This window comes from Gopherus flavomarginatus, chromosome 10 (genome assembly GCF_025201925.1).
Source record: "Gopherus flavomarginatus isolate rGopFla2 chromosome 10, rGopFla2.mat.asm, whole genome shotgun sequence".
NCBI classification, from domain to species: Eukaryota; Metazoa; Chordata; order Testudines; family Testudinidae; genus Gopherus; species Gopherus flavomarginatus.
Genome location: NC_066626.1, coordinates 80,487,636 through 80,498,813, shown reverse-complemented (window position 1 = coordinate 80,498,813; position 11,178 = coordinate 80,487,636).

Genomic DNA, 11,178 nt, shown 5'->3' with positions numbered 1-11,178 from the left:
TGCAGCACCATCCCCTCACCAGCACGCACCGTTCTGCCATTCCTTTATCTATTACACCCCGGTATTACCGTATCCCATTGACTGTCATCGTTCCACCATGTGTCTGCGATGCCTGTTACATCAATATCCTCAGTAAATACCGGGCATGCAAGTTCACTCATCTTAGCTTTTAGACTTCTACCGTTTGTATACAAGCATGAAAAGAAGCCACCGCCCAGCCCAGCCTCTGGCTTTGCAACCGGTCTCTATTTTATTAGGTCCCTTTTATAGGAAGGGATTGTACAAGGCAACAGAACAGCGACACAGCTACTCCCACTTTGTACGGCCGCCTGTTCTCTACATGGCATATAAAGGTACGTTCCATAGAAAGATACCTAAGTGAAGCAGAGAGCTGTGGAGGGAGATGGGGAAAGGCAGCACTGGTTGCTCGGGAGGCTGGGATGTGGCCTTGGAATCCGAGGTGTTTGCAGCTTCCTGGCATGGTGGCTCCAAGATACTTTCTGGGGGACTCCTCTCTTGGCCTTTAGACTCCAGCAAGGCCAGGGTTAAACTGGATTTGCTACTCAGGCAAATGTGCAGCAGCTCACCCGAGCTTGCTGTGCTCTCAGTCTGCGTCTGCAGGTGACTGGCTCCCCTCACTTCTGCGCTCCTCTGTTACCCATTTAAGCTCTGCTGGACCAGCTGCAGCCCATCTCATCCCATGCAGGATGCAGTGGTGGTGCCCCAGGTCCAGATGGGCCTGCCCTCCATTAGGGAATAGGAGGTGCAGAACGCGGGCGCCGGCTGGCCTTTCCGAGGCAGTGGGAGGTGCAGACCGCGGGTGCTGGCTGGCCTGTCTGAGGCAGTGGGAGCCCAGGACCCGCCGGAAGTCCCACATGGGGTGGGTACGTTACTAGTTGGGAACCATCAGCTCCTGGACTTTGAGCTGTCTGCATAGAATTCCCCTCCTGGGACCCCGTCGAGCCATACCTTCTTACTGTCCATGCAGAGGATCCATTGTGCACTGGCTCCCTGCGGCGTACTCTTGCGTTGCTATTTGCAAGCAGCCAGGCTTGCATGGCTAGGAGCGTGAGCAGCAGCATTACAAGTGGCTTTGGTTCTAGTCCAGCCAGAGTCTGAGGGCCAGTACTCTGGGGGTGGGGGATGTTAATGAACACTCGTCTGTGTGGAGACAGCCTCCAGAAGCGATGAGGAGCTGGGTGCTCTGTAGCGAATGCCACGCACGTCAGTGATCTGAGTGAGCAGGCCAGCCGCGAGAGGCCACGCTGCGAAGCCGTGTTCCAGGGAGGCTGCGAGGCCGTGTTCCAAGGAGGATGCCAGGCACATGACTGGACAGAGTGGGATTGTCTCTGCAACAGCTGTTCCGGCCGGGCTGGATCAGAGCCCAGGGCCATCCAGCCCAGTATCCTGCCTCCACTGGCGGCCAGCACTGCTGCTTCCCAGGCCTGGGGAGTTCAGGGTAACCTGCCTCCAGGGATGTCTCCTACTTCCCCGGATTAGAGGTTGGCTTGTGCCAACTGTGACAGAGTTTTCCTGTTGAAAGTGTTTAATCCACAGCCATCGGGCCAGGCTTCTTGGCCCGACTGTCAGGCAGACAGCAAAGCAGCCAGGGCACAAAGTGGGAGGGGACCTGGGGGAGACCACACAAGTCCTGCACTAGTGCTGATGGCCCCTCAGCAGCACAGTGAGGACTGCAGGGGCCATGGCAAACTGATTCACCATCCCTGACCCTGGGCTGCCCGCAGTCTGTGGAACATTGCAGCCCAAGTCAGGGTGCTGGGAGCCTGCATGGCCAGCTGACCCAGGAGGCTGTACAGGTGCAAAAACCCTCCCCAGGGGGAGAACCATCGGGCATGTGCCAGGGACAGCTCCGTAGCCTACCAAACCCTTGTGTCTGTTTTCCCCAGTGCACGCAGCCTTTGAGTAGTGACCCCAGTGTAAATATCACAGAGAGATCTCACAGCTCCTGCTGCCCCAGCTAGGGAGGAGATAGCCTCACCTGGACAGATCCCAGCTCCTCTGAACTTCTGGAGTATCCCAGTAACTCTAGCTGTGATACGAGATCTGCGGATAGGGGAACTTGGTATCTGGGCACCAGCGGCTAGACACAGCTGGAGCAAGCCATGGAGACATCGTCCCAGCGTGGGAGACTTCATCCCCAGCTCGCAGGTTGGAGGCTTTTTGATGTACCAGTAATAAGCTCCTGCTGCCTGCATGAGAACGAAGCATTCCTGGACTCAGCATTGTACTAGGTGACACCTTCCAGAAAGAACCTGCGCCTTGATGAACGACCCTGGGAGTGGAGGCCAGCTGCTCTGAGGCCGCCAGCCACTCCTAGACCACAAGACACATCCTGCTATGGCAGAAGTGGCTCGACATGGCAGTACGCTCAGAGTAGGAGCAGTAGTTCTCTGCCATGGCAGTAGCCTGAGGCTCAGCGGGTTGAGTGTCTTCCTGGCCGTGGTACGGGGTTGGGGAATGAAGGGCCCAGCGTAGAGACCTGCGACGGGAATGCAGCGGCACACATGTCACTTGTGAGTGACTCGGTGAAGTGTACTGTCCGGGCTGCATGGGAGCCTGGAGGAGCGGTCAGAGGCACAGCCTGGCTCCCTCCAGGCGCTCGCAGCTGCCGCTGCCCCTTGGCTGTGCGTGAAGCATGGCCACGAACCTCTTGGTGTTTGGGGAGAGATTTGGGCCGATCCTGCTGGATCACTGGCCAAGCAGCTGGGGTCAAGGAGGAGATTGCCTCGGTGACACATTAAACAAGCCCTTGGGAAGGGGGTTTGTCCAGGAAAGGTGTTTGCCCAGCCCGGGTGAGCTCTCTTGCGCCAGGCATCCCTGTAATCCGAACATTAGGAACCAAGGAGCAGAGAGAGCCATGGGTAGAGCAGGGTCATGGGCAAGACTCACGATGTGACAGAGAGACTGCCGAGACTCATCAAGCCCTCGGATCGCTCCCCCTTCCTGCTTCTCCACGTGGGCACCAATGATACTGCCAAGAATGACGTTGAGCAGATCACTGCTGACTACGTGGCTCTGGGAAGGATAAATGAGTTTGAGGCACAAGTGGTGTTCTCGTCCATCCTCCCTGTGCAGGGAAAAGGCCTGAGTAGAGACCGTCGAATTGTGGAAGTCAACGAATGGCTACGCAGGGGGTGTCGGAGAGAAGGCTTTGGATTCTTCGACCATGGGATGGTGTTCCAAGAAGGAGGAGTGCTAGGCAGAGACGGGCACCACCTAACAAAGAGAGGGAAGAGCATCTTGGCAAGCAGGCTGGCTAACCTAGTGAGGAGGGCTTTAAACTAGGTTCACCGGGGGAAGAAGACCAAAGCCCTGAGGTAAGTGGGGAAATGGGATACTGGGAGGAAGCCATGAGCAGGAGAGTGCAAGAGGGGAGGACTCCTGTCTCAGACCAAGAAAGCGGGACAGTCAGCGAGTTAAGTTAAGTGCCAATACACAAATGCAAGAAGCCTGGGAAACAAGCAGGGAGAACTGGAAGTCCTGGCACAGTCAGGGAACTATGATGTGATTGGAATAACAAAGACTTGGTGGGATAACTCACATGACTGGAGTACTGTCATGGATGGATATAAACTGTTCAGGAAGGACGGGCAGGGCAGAAAAGGTGGGGGAGTTGCATTGTATGTAAGAGAGCAGTATGACTGCTCAGAGCTCCGGTATGAAACTGCAGAAAAACCTGAGAGTCTCCGGATTAAGTTTAGAAGCGTGAGCAACAAGGGGGATGTCGTGGTGGGAGTCTGCTATAGACACCAGACCAGGGGATGAGGTGGACGAGGCTTTTTTCCGGCAACTAGCAGAAGTTACTAGATCGCAGGCCCTGGTTCTCATGGGAGACATTGATCATCCTGATACCTGCTGGGAGAGCAATGCAGCAGTGCACAGACAATCCAGAGAGTTTTTGGAAAGTGTAGGGGACAATTTCCTGGTCCAAGTGCTGGAGGAACCAACTAGGGTCAGAGCTTTTCTTGACCGGCTGCTCACAAACAGAGAAGAGTTAGTAGGGGAAGCAAAAGTGGATGGGAACCTGGGAGGCAGTGACCATGAGATGGTCGAGTTCAGGATCCTCACCCAAGGAAAAAAGAAGAGCAGCAGAATACGGACCCTGGACTTCAGAAAAGCAGACTTTGACTCCCTCAGGGAGCTGATGGGCAGGATCCCCTGGGAAAATAACATGAGGGGGAAAGGAGTCCAGGAGAGCTGGCTGTATTTCATTGTGTGACATCTGATTCATGTGTTATGTGAAGGGGTAAATAAGCCTTCCCTAGTCACTTTCTCCACACCAGTCATCTTACAGACCTCGGTCATATCCCCCTAGTCTCTTTGCCAAGCTGAAAAGTCCCAGTCTTATTAACCTCTCCTCATACAGAAGCTGTTCTAGCGCCCTAATCATTTTGTTGCCTTTCTCTGACCTTTTCCAATTCTCTTTTAGGGGATGGGGTGACCAAAACTGCAAGCAGTTTTCCAGGGGTGGGGATATCATGGACTGGTACAGGCATTACGATATTCCCAACGTTCTGTTCATTTTTTTTGACTGAATGGATGTTTTCAGAGAACTCTCCACAATGACTCCAAGATCTCTCTCTTAAGTGGTAACAGCTAATTTAGATCCCATCGTTTTATATGTAGAGTTGGGATTATGTTTTCCAGTGTGCATCACTTTGCATTTATCAACATTGAATTTCATCTGCCATGTTCGTGCTCAGTTCCCAGTTTGGTGAGATCCCTTCGTAGCTCTCCACAGGCTACTTTGAACTTAACTATCTTGAGTAATTTTGTATCATCTCAAACTTTGCCACCTCACTTCCATTTTCCAGAACATGTATGGATATGCTGAACAGCACCGGTCCCAGTACAGACCCCTGGGGGAACTCGCTATTTACCTCTCCACACTGTGAAAAGTGACCCTTCACTCCTACCCTTTGTTCCCTGTCTTTTAACCAGTTACTGATCCACGAGAGGACCTTCCCTCTTATACATGACAGCTTAAGAGCCTTTGGTGAGGGACCTTGTCAAAGACTCTGAAAGTCAAAGTACTCTATAGCCACTGGGTCACCCTTGTCCATGTTTGTTGACTTCCTTCTAATTCCCCTGCCCAACTGGGACTGCTCCTGAAGGCTGGGGGAAGGAGGAATGAGACTGGAGCCGTGAGCCTAGCAGGGGACGCCTCGGGCTGCTGGAGATGTAGACTCCCACGCTATGTACTGTTGGATGTGTGCACTGCTTAATTTGTGCCATGGCACCTCTCTGATTGCAAATTAAGCCCTGGCCACACGGCCTCCCCTGGCCAGAGGGGCTTGAGAAGAGGAAGGCAGGAGAGGGAGCTCTGCCCAGGCTGGGTAGCCATAGGTCTCTGTGTTGGGAGAGGAGGCAGGGTTACAGCTTAGGGTGACAGACAGCAGCAAGGGCCAGGAAGGAAAGTGTCCCCCCTAAGCCAGTGTGGGGGGAGTGCACAGAGCTGTGTAGGTGCAGCCCTATAACCTACCCCAACTTCGAACACCATGGAGACTCTGTACACATGGGACCTGGGGGCTTCCCCAGCTGCTGGTGCAATTCCCTGCCAGCCAGGCCCTGGCCTGCTGCTTCCCAAGACAGGTGCAAAACAGGTGGGTTTGGTGCCTCTCTCCCTGTCATGGAGTGTGGGGGAGTCCAGCCCTGCACCCGTCTTCCTGGGACCCACAGTGACTCTCGGCCAGCCAGTAAAACAGAAGGTTTATTGGACAACAGGAACACAGGTTACAGCAGAGTTTGCAGGCACAGTCAGGACCCCTCCATCTAGTCCTTCTGGGCTTTCAGGGTGCTTGGATCCCAGCTAGGATACCCTGAATTCCGCCCACCCAGCCCCAAGCCCAAACTCAAACTGCTTCCCTCCTGCCACTCCCTTCCTTTGTCCCCTTCCCAGGCAAAGGTGTTGACCTTTCCCCTCCCTTACCTAGCTCAGATTACAGGTTCTGGTATAGTCCATCTCCTAAAGTCCTCCCCTGCTCTCCCACTCCCCACACAGACAGTCCCTACTGCATCACATCTCTCCCCCCTTCGAGACTGAACTGAGCGGGGTCACTCTGCCCAGTGACCTGGGGAAGTTCAGGGCCCCCTCTCCGGGACAACGCGTCCGCTATCAGGTTGGCACTTCCCTTCACAGGGACCACGTCCATGTCATAGTCCTGCAGGAGCAGGCTCCACCTCAGGAGCTTGGCGTTGGCTCCTTTCATCTGGTGCAGGCAGGTCAGGGGAGAGTGGTCGGTGTACACGGTGAAGTGTCGCCCAAAGAGATATGGCTCTAGCTTCTTAAGGGCCCACACCATGGCCAGGCATTCCTTCTCGATGGCCGCGTAGCTTTCTTCCCGGGGTAGCAGCTTCTTACTCAGGTACACGATGGGGTGTGTCTCCCCCTTTTCATCCTCCTGCATTAACACCGCCCCCAGTCCCGTGTCTGAGGCACCGGTGAACACCATAAAGGGTTTGTCAAAATCTGGGTTTGCCAGAACTGGGCCGCTAACCAGAGCCTCCTTCAGCGTCCGGAAAGCCTCCTGGCCCTGCTCAGTCCAGATCACCTTGTCTGGCTTCCCCTTCTTGCACAGCTCAGTGATGGGGGCGGCTATGGCACTGAAGTGGGGCACGAACCTTCGATAGTACCCCGCCATCCCAATAAAGGCCTGGACCTGCTTTTTGGTTTGGGGAGCAGGCCAGTCTCTGATCACCTCCACCTTGGCTGGTTCCGGCTTCAGGCAGCCGCTCCCCTCCGATGGCCCAGGTAAGATACTTCAGCCATCCACACCTTGCACTTCTCTGCCTTTACTGTTAACCCAGCCTTTCGGAGTCGGTCCAGGACTTGTTTAACCTGGGACATGTGGTCCTCCCAGGTCTGGCTGAAGACGCAGATGTCGTCAATATACGCCACGGCAAAACTCTCCATCCCCCTCAGTAGCTGATCCACCAGGCGCTGGAAGGTGGCCGGTGCTCCCTTGAGGCCGAAGGGCAGGGTCAGAAACTCATAGAGCCCCAGAGGGGTGATAAAGGCCGATTTCAGCCTGGCATCTGCGTCCAGCGGCACTTGCCAGTAGCCTTTGGTAAGATCCATAGTGGTGAGGTACCGAGCACCTTCCAGCTTGTCTAGGAGCTCGTCAGGCCTGGGCATGGGGTAGGCGTCACATACGGTGATGGCATTGAGCTTTTGATAGTCCACACAGAACCGGATTGACCCATCCTTCTTGGGGACCAGCACCACTGGCGAGGCCCAAGGGCTGGAAGACGGCTGGATCACCCCCAAAGCCAGCATGTCCCTGACCTCTCTTTCAAGATCCTGGGCAGTTTTACCAGTGACCCGAAAAGGGGAGCATCTTATAGGGGGGTGTGACCCGGTCTCCACCCGGTGGACAGTCAAATTAGTGCGTCCAGGCTGGTTGGAAAACAGCTGTTGGTATAGATGCAGCACCCCCCCCCCCGATCTCAGCGTGCTGGCCCGGGGTCAGTTGATCAGAGAGGGGAATCGCTTCCAGGGGGGAACCAGCTTTTGTCCCAGGGAATAGATCTACTAAGGGGTCATCTCCCTGCCCCTCCCGATGTCCACACACGGCCAACACCACATTCCCCGTCATAGTATGGTTTCATCAGGTTCACATGGTACACCCGACGGTGATGTGCCCGGTTTGACAGCTCCACCACATAGTTTACCTCATTCAGTTGCTTGATAACCTTGAAGGGCCCTTCCCAGGCGGCCTGGAGTTTGTTTCTCCTCACGGGGATGAGAACCATCACCTGATCCCCGGTGGTGAAGGCACGGGCCCGTGCCGTGCGGTCATACCAGACCTTCTGCCTCCTCTGGGCTCGGGCCAGATTCTCCCTGGCCAGGCCCATGAGCTCGGCCAGTCTTTCCCGGAAGGTCAGGACATACTCCACCACTGACTCTCCCTCGGGAGCGGCCTTCCCCTCCCATTCATCCCTCATCAGGTCTAGGGGCCCCCTTACCTGCCTTCTATACAACAGTTCGAAAGGTGAAAACCCGGTAGATTCCTGGGGTACCTCCCTGTACGCGAACAGCAAGTGAGGTAAGTACTTGTCCCAATCCTGCGGGTGCTGGTTCATAAATGTTTTTAGCATCATCTTCAGGGTCCCGTTGAACCTTTCTACCAGCCCGTTGGACTGGGGGTGATACGCTGAGGCCCAGTTGTGCTGGACCCCACATTTCTGCCATAAGGACCGGAGCAGGGCCGACATGAAGTTGGACCCCTGGTCCGTTAAGACCTCCTTGGGGAACCCCACCCGGCTGAAAATTGTCAGCAGCGCATCTGCCACTGTGTCTGCTTCGATAGAGGACAAGGCCACCGCCTCGGGGTAGCGAGTGGCAAAATCCACCACCACCAGGATGTATTTCTTCCCTGACCGGGTCGTCTTGCTGAGGGGTCCCACTATGTCCATGGCCACCTTCTGGAAAGGTTCTTCTATGATGGGTAAAGGCCTCAAAGCCGCTTTCCCCTTGTCCCGGGCCTTCCCCACCCTCTGGCAGGGGTCACAGGATTGGCAGTACTGTCGGACATGGGTAAAGACACCAGGCCGGTAAAAGTTCTGTAGCAGCCTCTGCCTGGTGCGTCGGATTCCTTGGTGCCCTGCGAGAGGGACGTCATGGGCCAGGTACGGCAGCTTGTGGCGAAACTTCTGGGGAACCACCAGCTGCCTCCTGATCCCCCATGACTCTACTTCCCCTGGGGGAGCCCATTCTCGGTACAGGAACCCCTTCTCCCACAGGAACCTCTCCTTGCAACCTCTCCTCATGGTCTGTACCGCACTAAGGTCAGCCCGGTCCCTGTGCTTCCGCAAGGAGGGATCTTTCTGCAACTCGGCCTGGAACTCAGCAGCTGGGACAGGGATGGGGACCGGCTCTCTCTTGCTGGCTGGGTCTGAGGCCGCAGCGTCTCTGAACCATGCCCCTGGGCGTTCCCCGATCCCTGGGTTAGGGTTCTGCACCTCGGGTCGAGTACCTTCCCCGTTGTCGGGGTGCAGTGCCCTTTGCCGACTCTGACTACGAGTCACGACCAGGGCACTCTGGGTGTTACTAGGCCAGTCCTCGAGGTCCCCTCCCATTAACACATCAGTGGGCAAATATCGGTGTACCCCCACATCCTTGGGGCCCTCCTTGGCCCCCCATTTCAGGTGTACCCTTGCCACGGGCACCTTGAATGGGGTCCCGCCCACGCCCATCAGGGTCAGGTAGGTGTCGGGCACCATCCGATCTGAGGCCACCACCTCGGGCCAGGCCAGCCTCTGCGCCCGTGTCCCAGTACCCAGTGACCTTCCTCCCATCCACTTCCAGGGAAACAATGCACTCTTTTCGGTGGGGCAGCCCCACGCCCACCCGGTAAACCACAAACCCGGAGCCTGGAGCATCCACAGGTGGTATGTTGCCAGCCCCCCTTTCCTGGGAATGTAGCCCCTCCTCCGATTGGGTTTTTACCCAGTCCACCCTCTGCGGGTTGGGTCTGCTTGGTCTGTCCCTGAGTTTGGGGCACTGGGCCCGTATGTGACCTCGTTGGCCACAGCGATAGCAGCCCATGTCTCGTGGGTCCCCTTGAGTGGGTCGGAGGGACCTGCCGCTGGATGTTCCCCTTTTGGGGGGGTTCTCCATAGGACCCCGCTGGGAGGTCCCATGATGACTCTCTCTCTGCGTTGAGGCAGGCCTGCTCCTTCGAGACTCCTCCCTGCCATCCCCTGCCCGACTGTCCACAAATTGGTCGGCCAGCTGGCCTGCGTGCTGCGGGTTCTCCGGCTTCTGGTCCATCAACCACAGCCTCAGGTCGGACGGGCACTGCTCGTACAGGTGCTCCAGTATGAATAGGTCAAGCAGGTCCTTTTTAGTTTGGGTCCCAGCTGTCCACTTGCGGGCATACCCCTGCGCCCGGTTGACCAGTTGTAGGTATGTGACCTCACGGGTTTTACGCTGGCTCCGGAACTTCTTCCGGTACATCTCAGGAGTCAGCCCAAACTCGCGGAGCAGGGCCTGTTTGAACAGTTCGTAGTCCCCTGCCTCCGCCCCTTTCAGTCGGCTGTACACCTCCACGGCTGTGGAGTCCAGTAAGGGGGTGAGAACTGCGATCCTGTCTGCAGGGTCAACCCTGTGCAGCTCGCAGGCATTCTCAAAGGCCGTCAGGAAGGTATCTATGTCCTCCCCCTCCTTACGCCGGGGCAGCAAGTGCTTATCAAAGCTCTTTGTAGGCTTGGGTCCCCCCTCACTCACCGCAGGCAGGGCCTCACTTCTCCTCAGCCGGGCCAGGTCCAGCTCATGTTTACGCTGTTTCTCCTTCTCCTCCCACTCACGCTGGGGCTGGTTCTCCTCATGTTTACGCTGTTTCGCCTTCTCTTCCAGCTCTTGCCTCTTTAACTCGAGCTCCTCCCGTCTCAGCTCCCTTTCATATTCCAGAGCGTCGCTGGAAGGATCCCCTGCTGGGGGGTGAGCGTCGCCGAGAGGATCCCCTGCTGGCCGTGGGGGTCACGGTGCCCTCGGTATACACTGGGCTCCTCCCCGCCCTTCCCCTAGGCCTAGGAAGGGGGGGTCTCGGGAAGCCCTCGTCTGCCGGCTGACCACTCCCAGCGGGGACAGACACTGGTGCCTGCGCTGCATCTGCCCGGCTGCTTCCCCCAGAGACAGGGCTCCGTTCATTCATGCGGTCTCCCTGCTCCAGCTGGGCAATCAGCTGGTCCTTGGTGAGTCTCCCCGGGCGCAGCCCCCTCTGCTTGCACAGCTCCAGCAGGTCGCACTTGCGCCGCTTGGCATACATCTTCCTGCTGGCCACTCACAGGCCGGGGTGCTCGCCGCTCCCCACGGTTTCCAGGGGGACCCCTAGTGCACCAGCCCTTCTTGAGGTCACCACCTCTCTGCCAGGGTTGAGCTGCAGATTCCTCCGCCCCTGGGACCGCTCGCTGCAATCCCCCGGGGGACCCTGTTACTGCAAAGTCCTTCTCACTGGGCACACACTCCCAGGGGTTAAACACCCCTTCGTTTTACTGCTCCCCAGTCACTTACTGCAGGAAGCGCCGTCCACGGGGTGCAGTATCTCCCGCCGCTGCCACCAGTTGTCACGGAGTGTGGGGGAGTCCGGCCCTGCACCCCTCTTCCTGGGACTCACAGTGACTCTCAGCCAGCCAGTAAAACAGAAGGTTTATTGG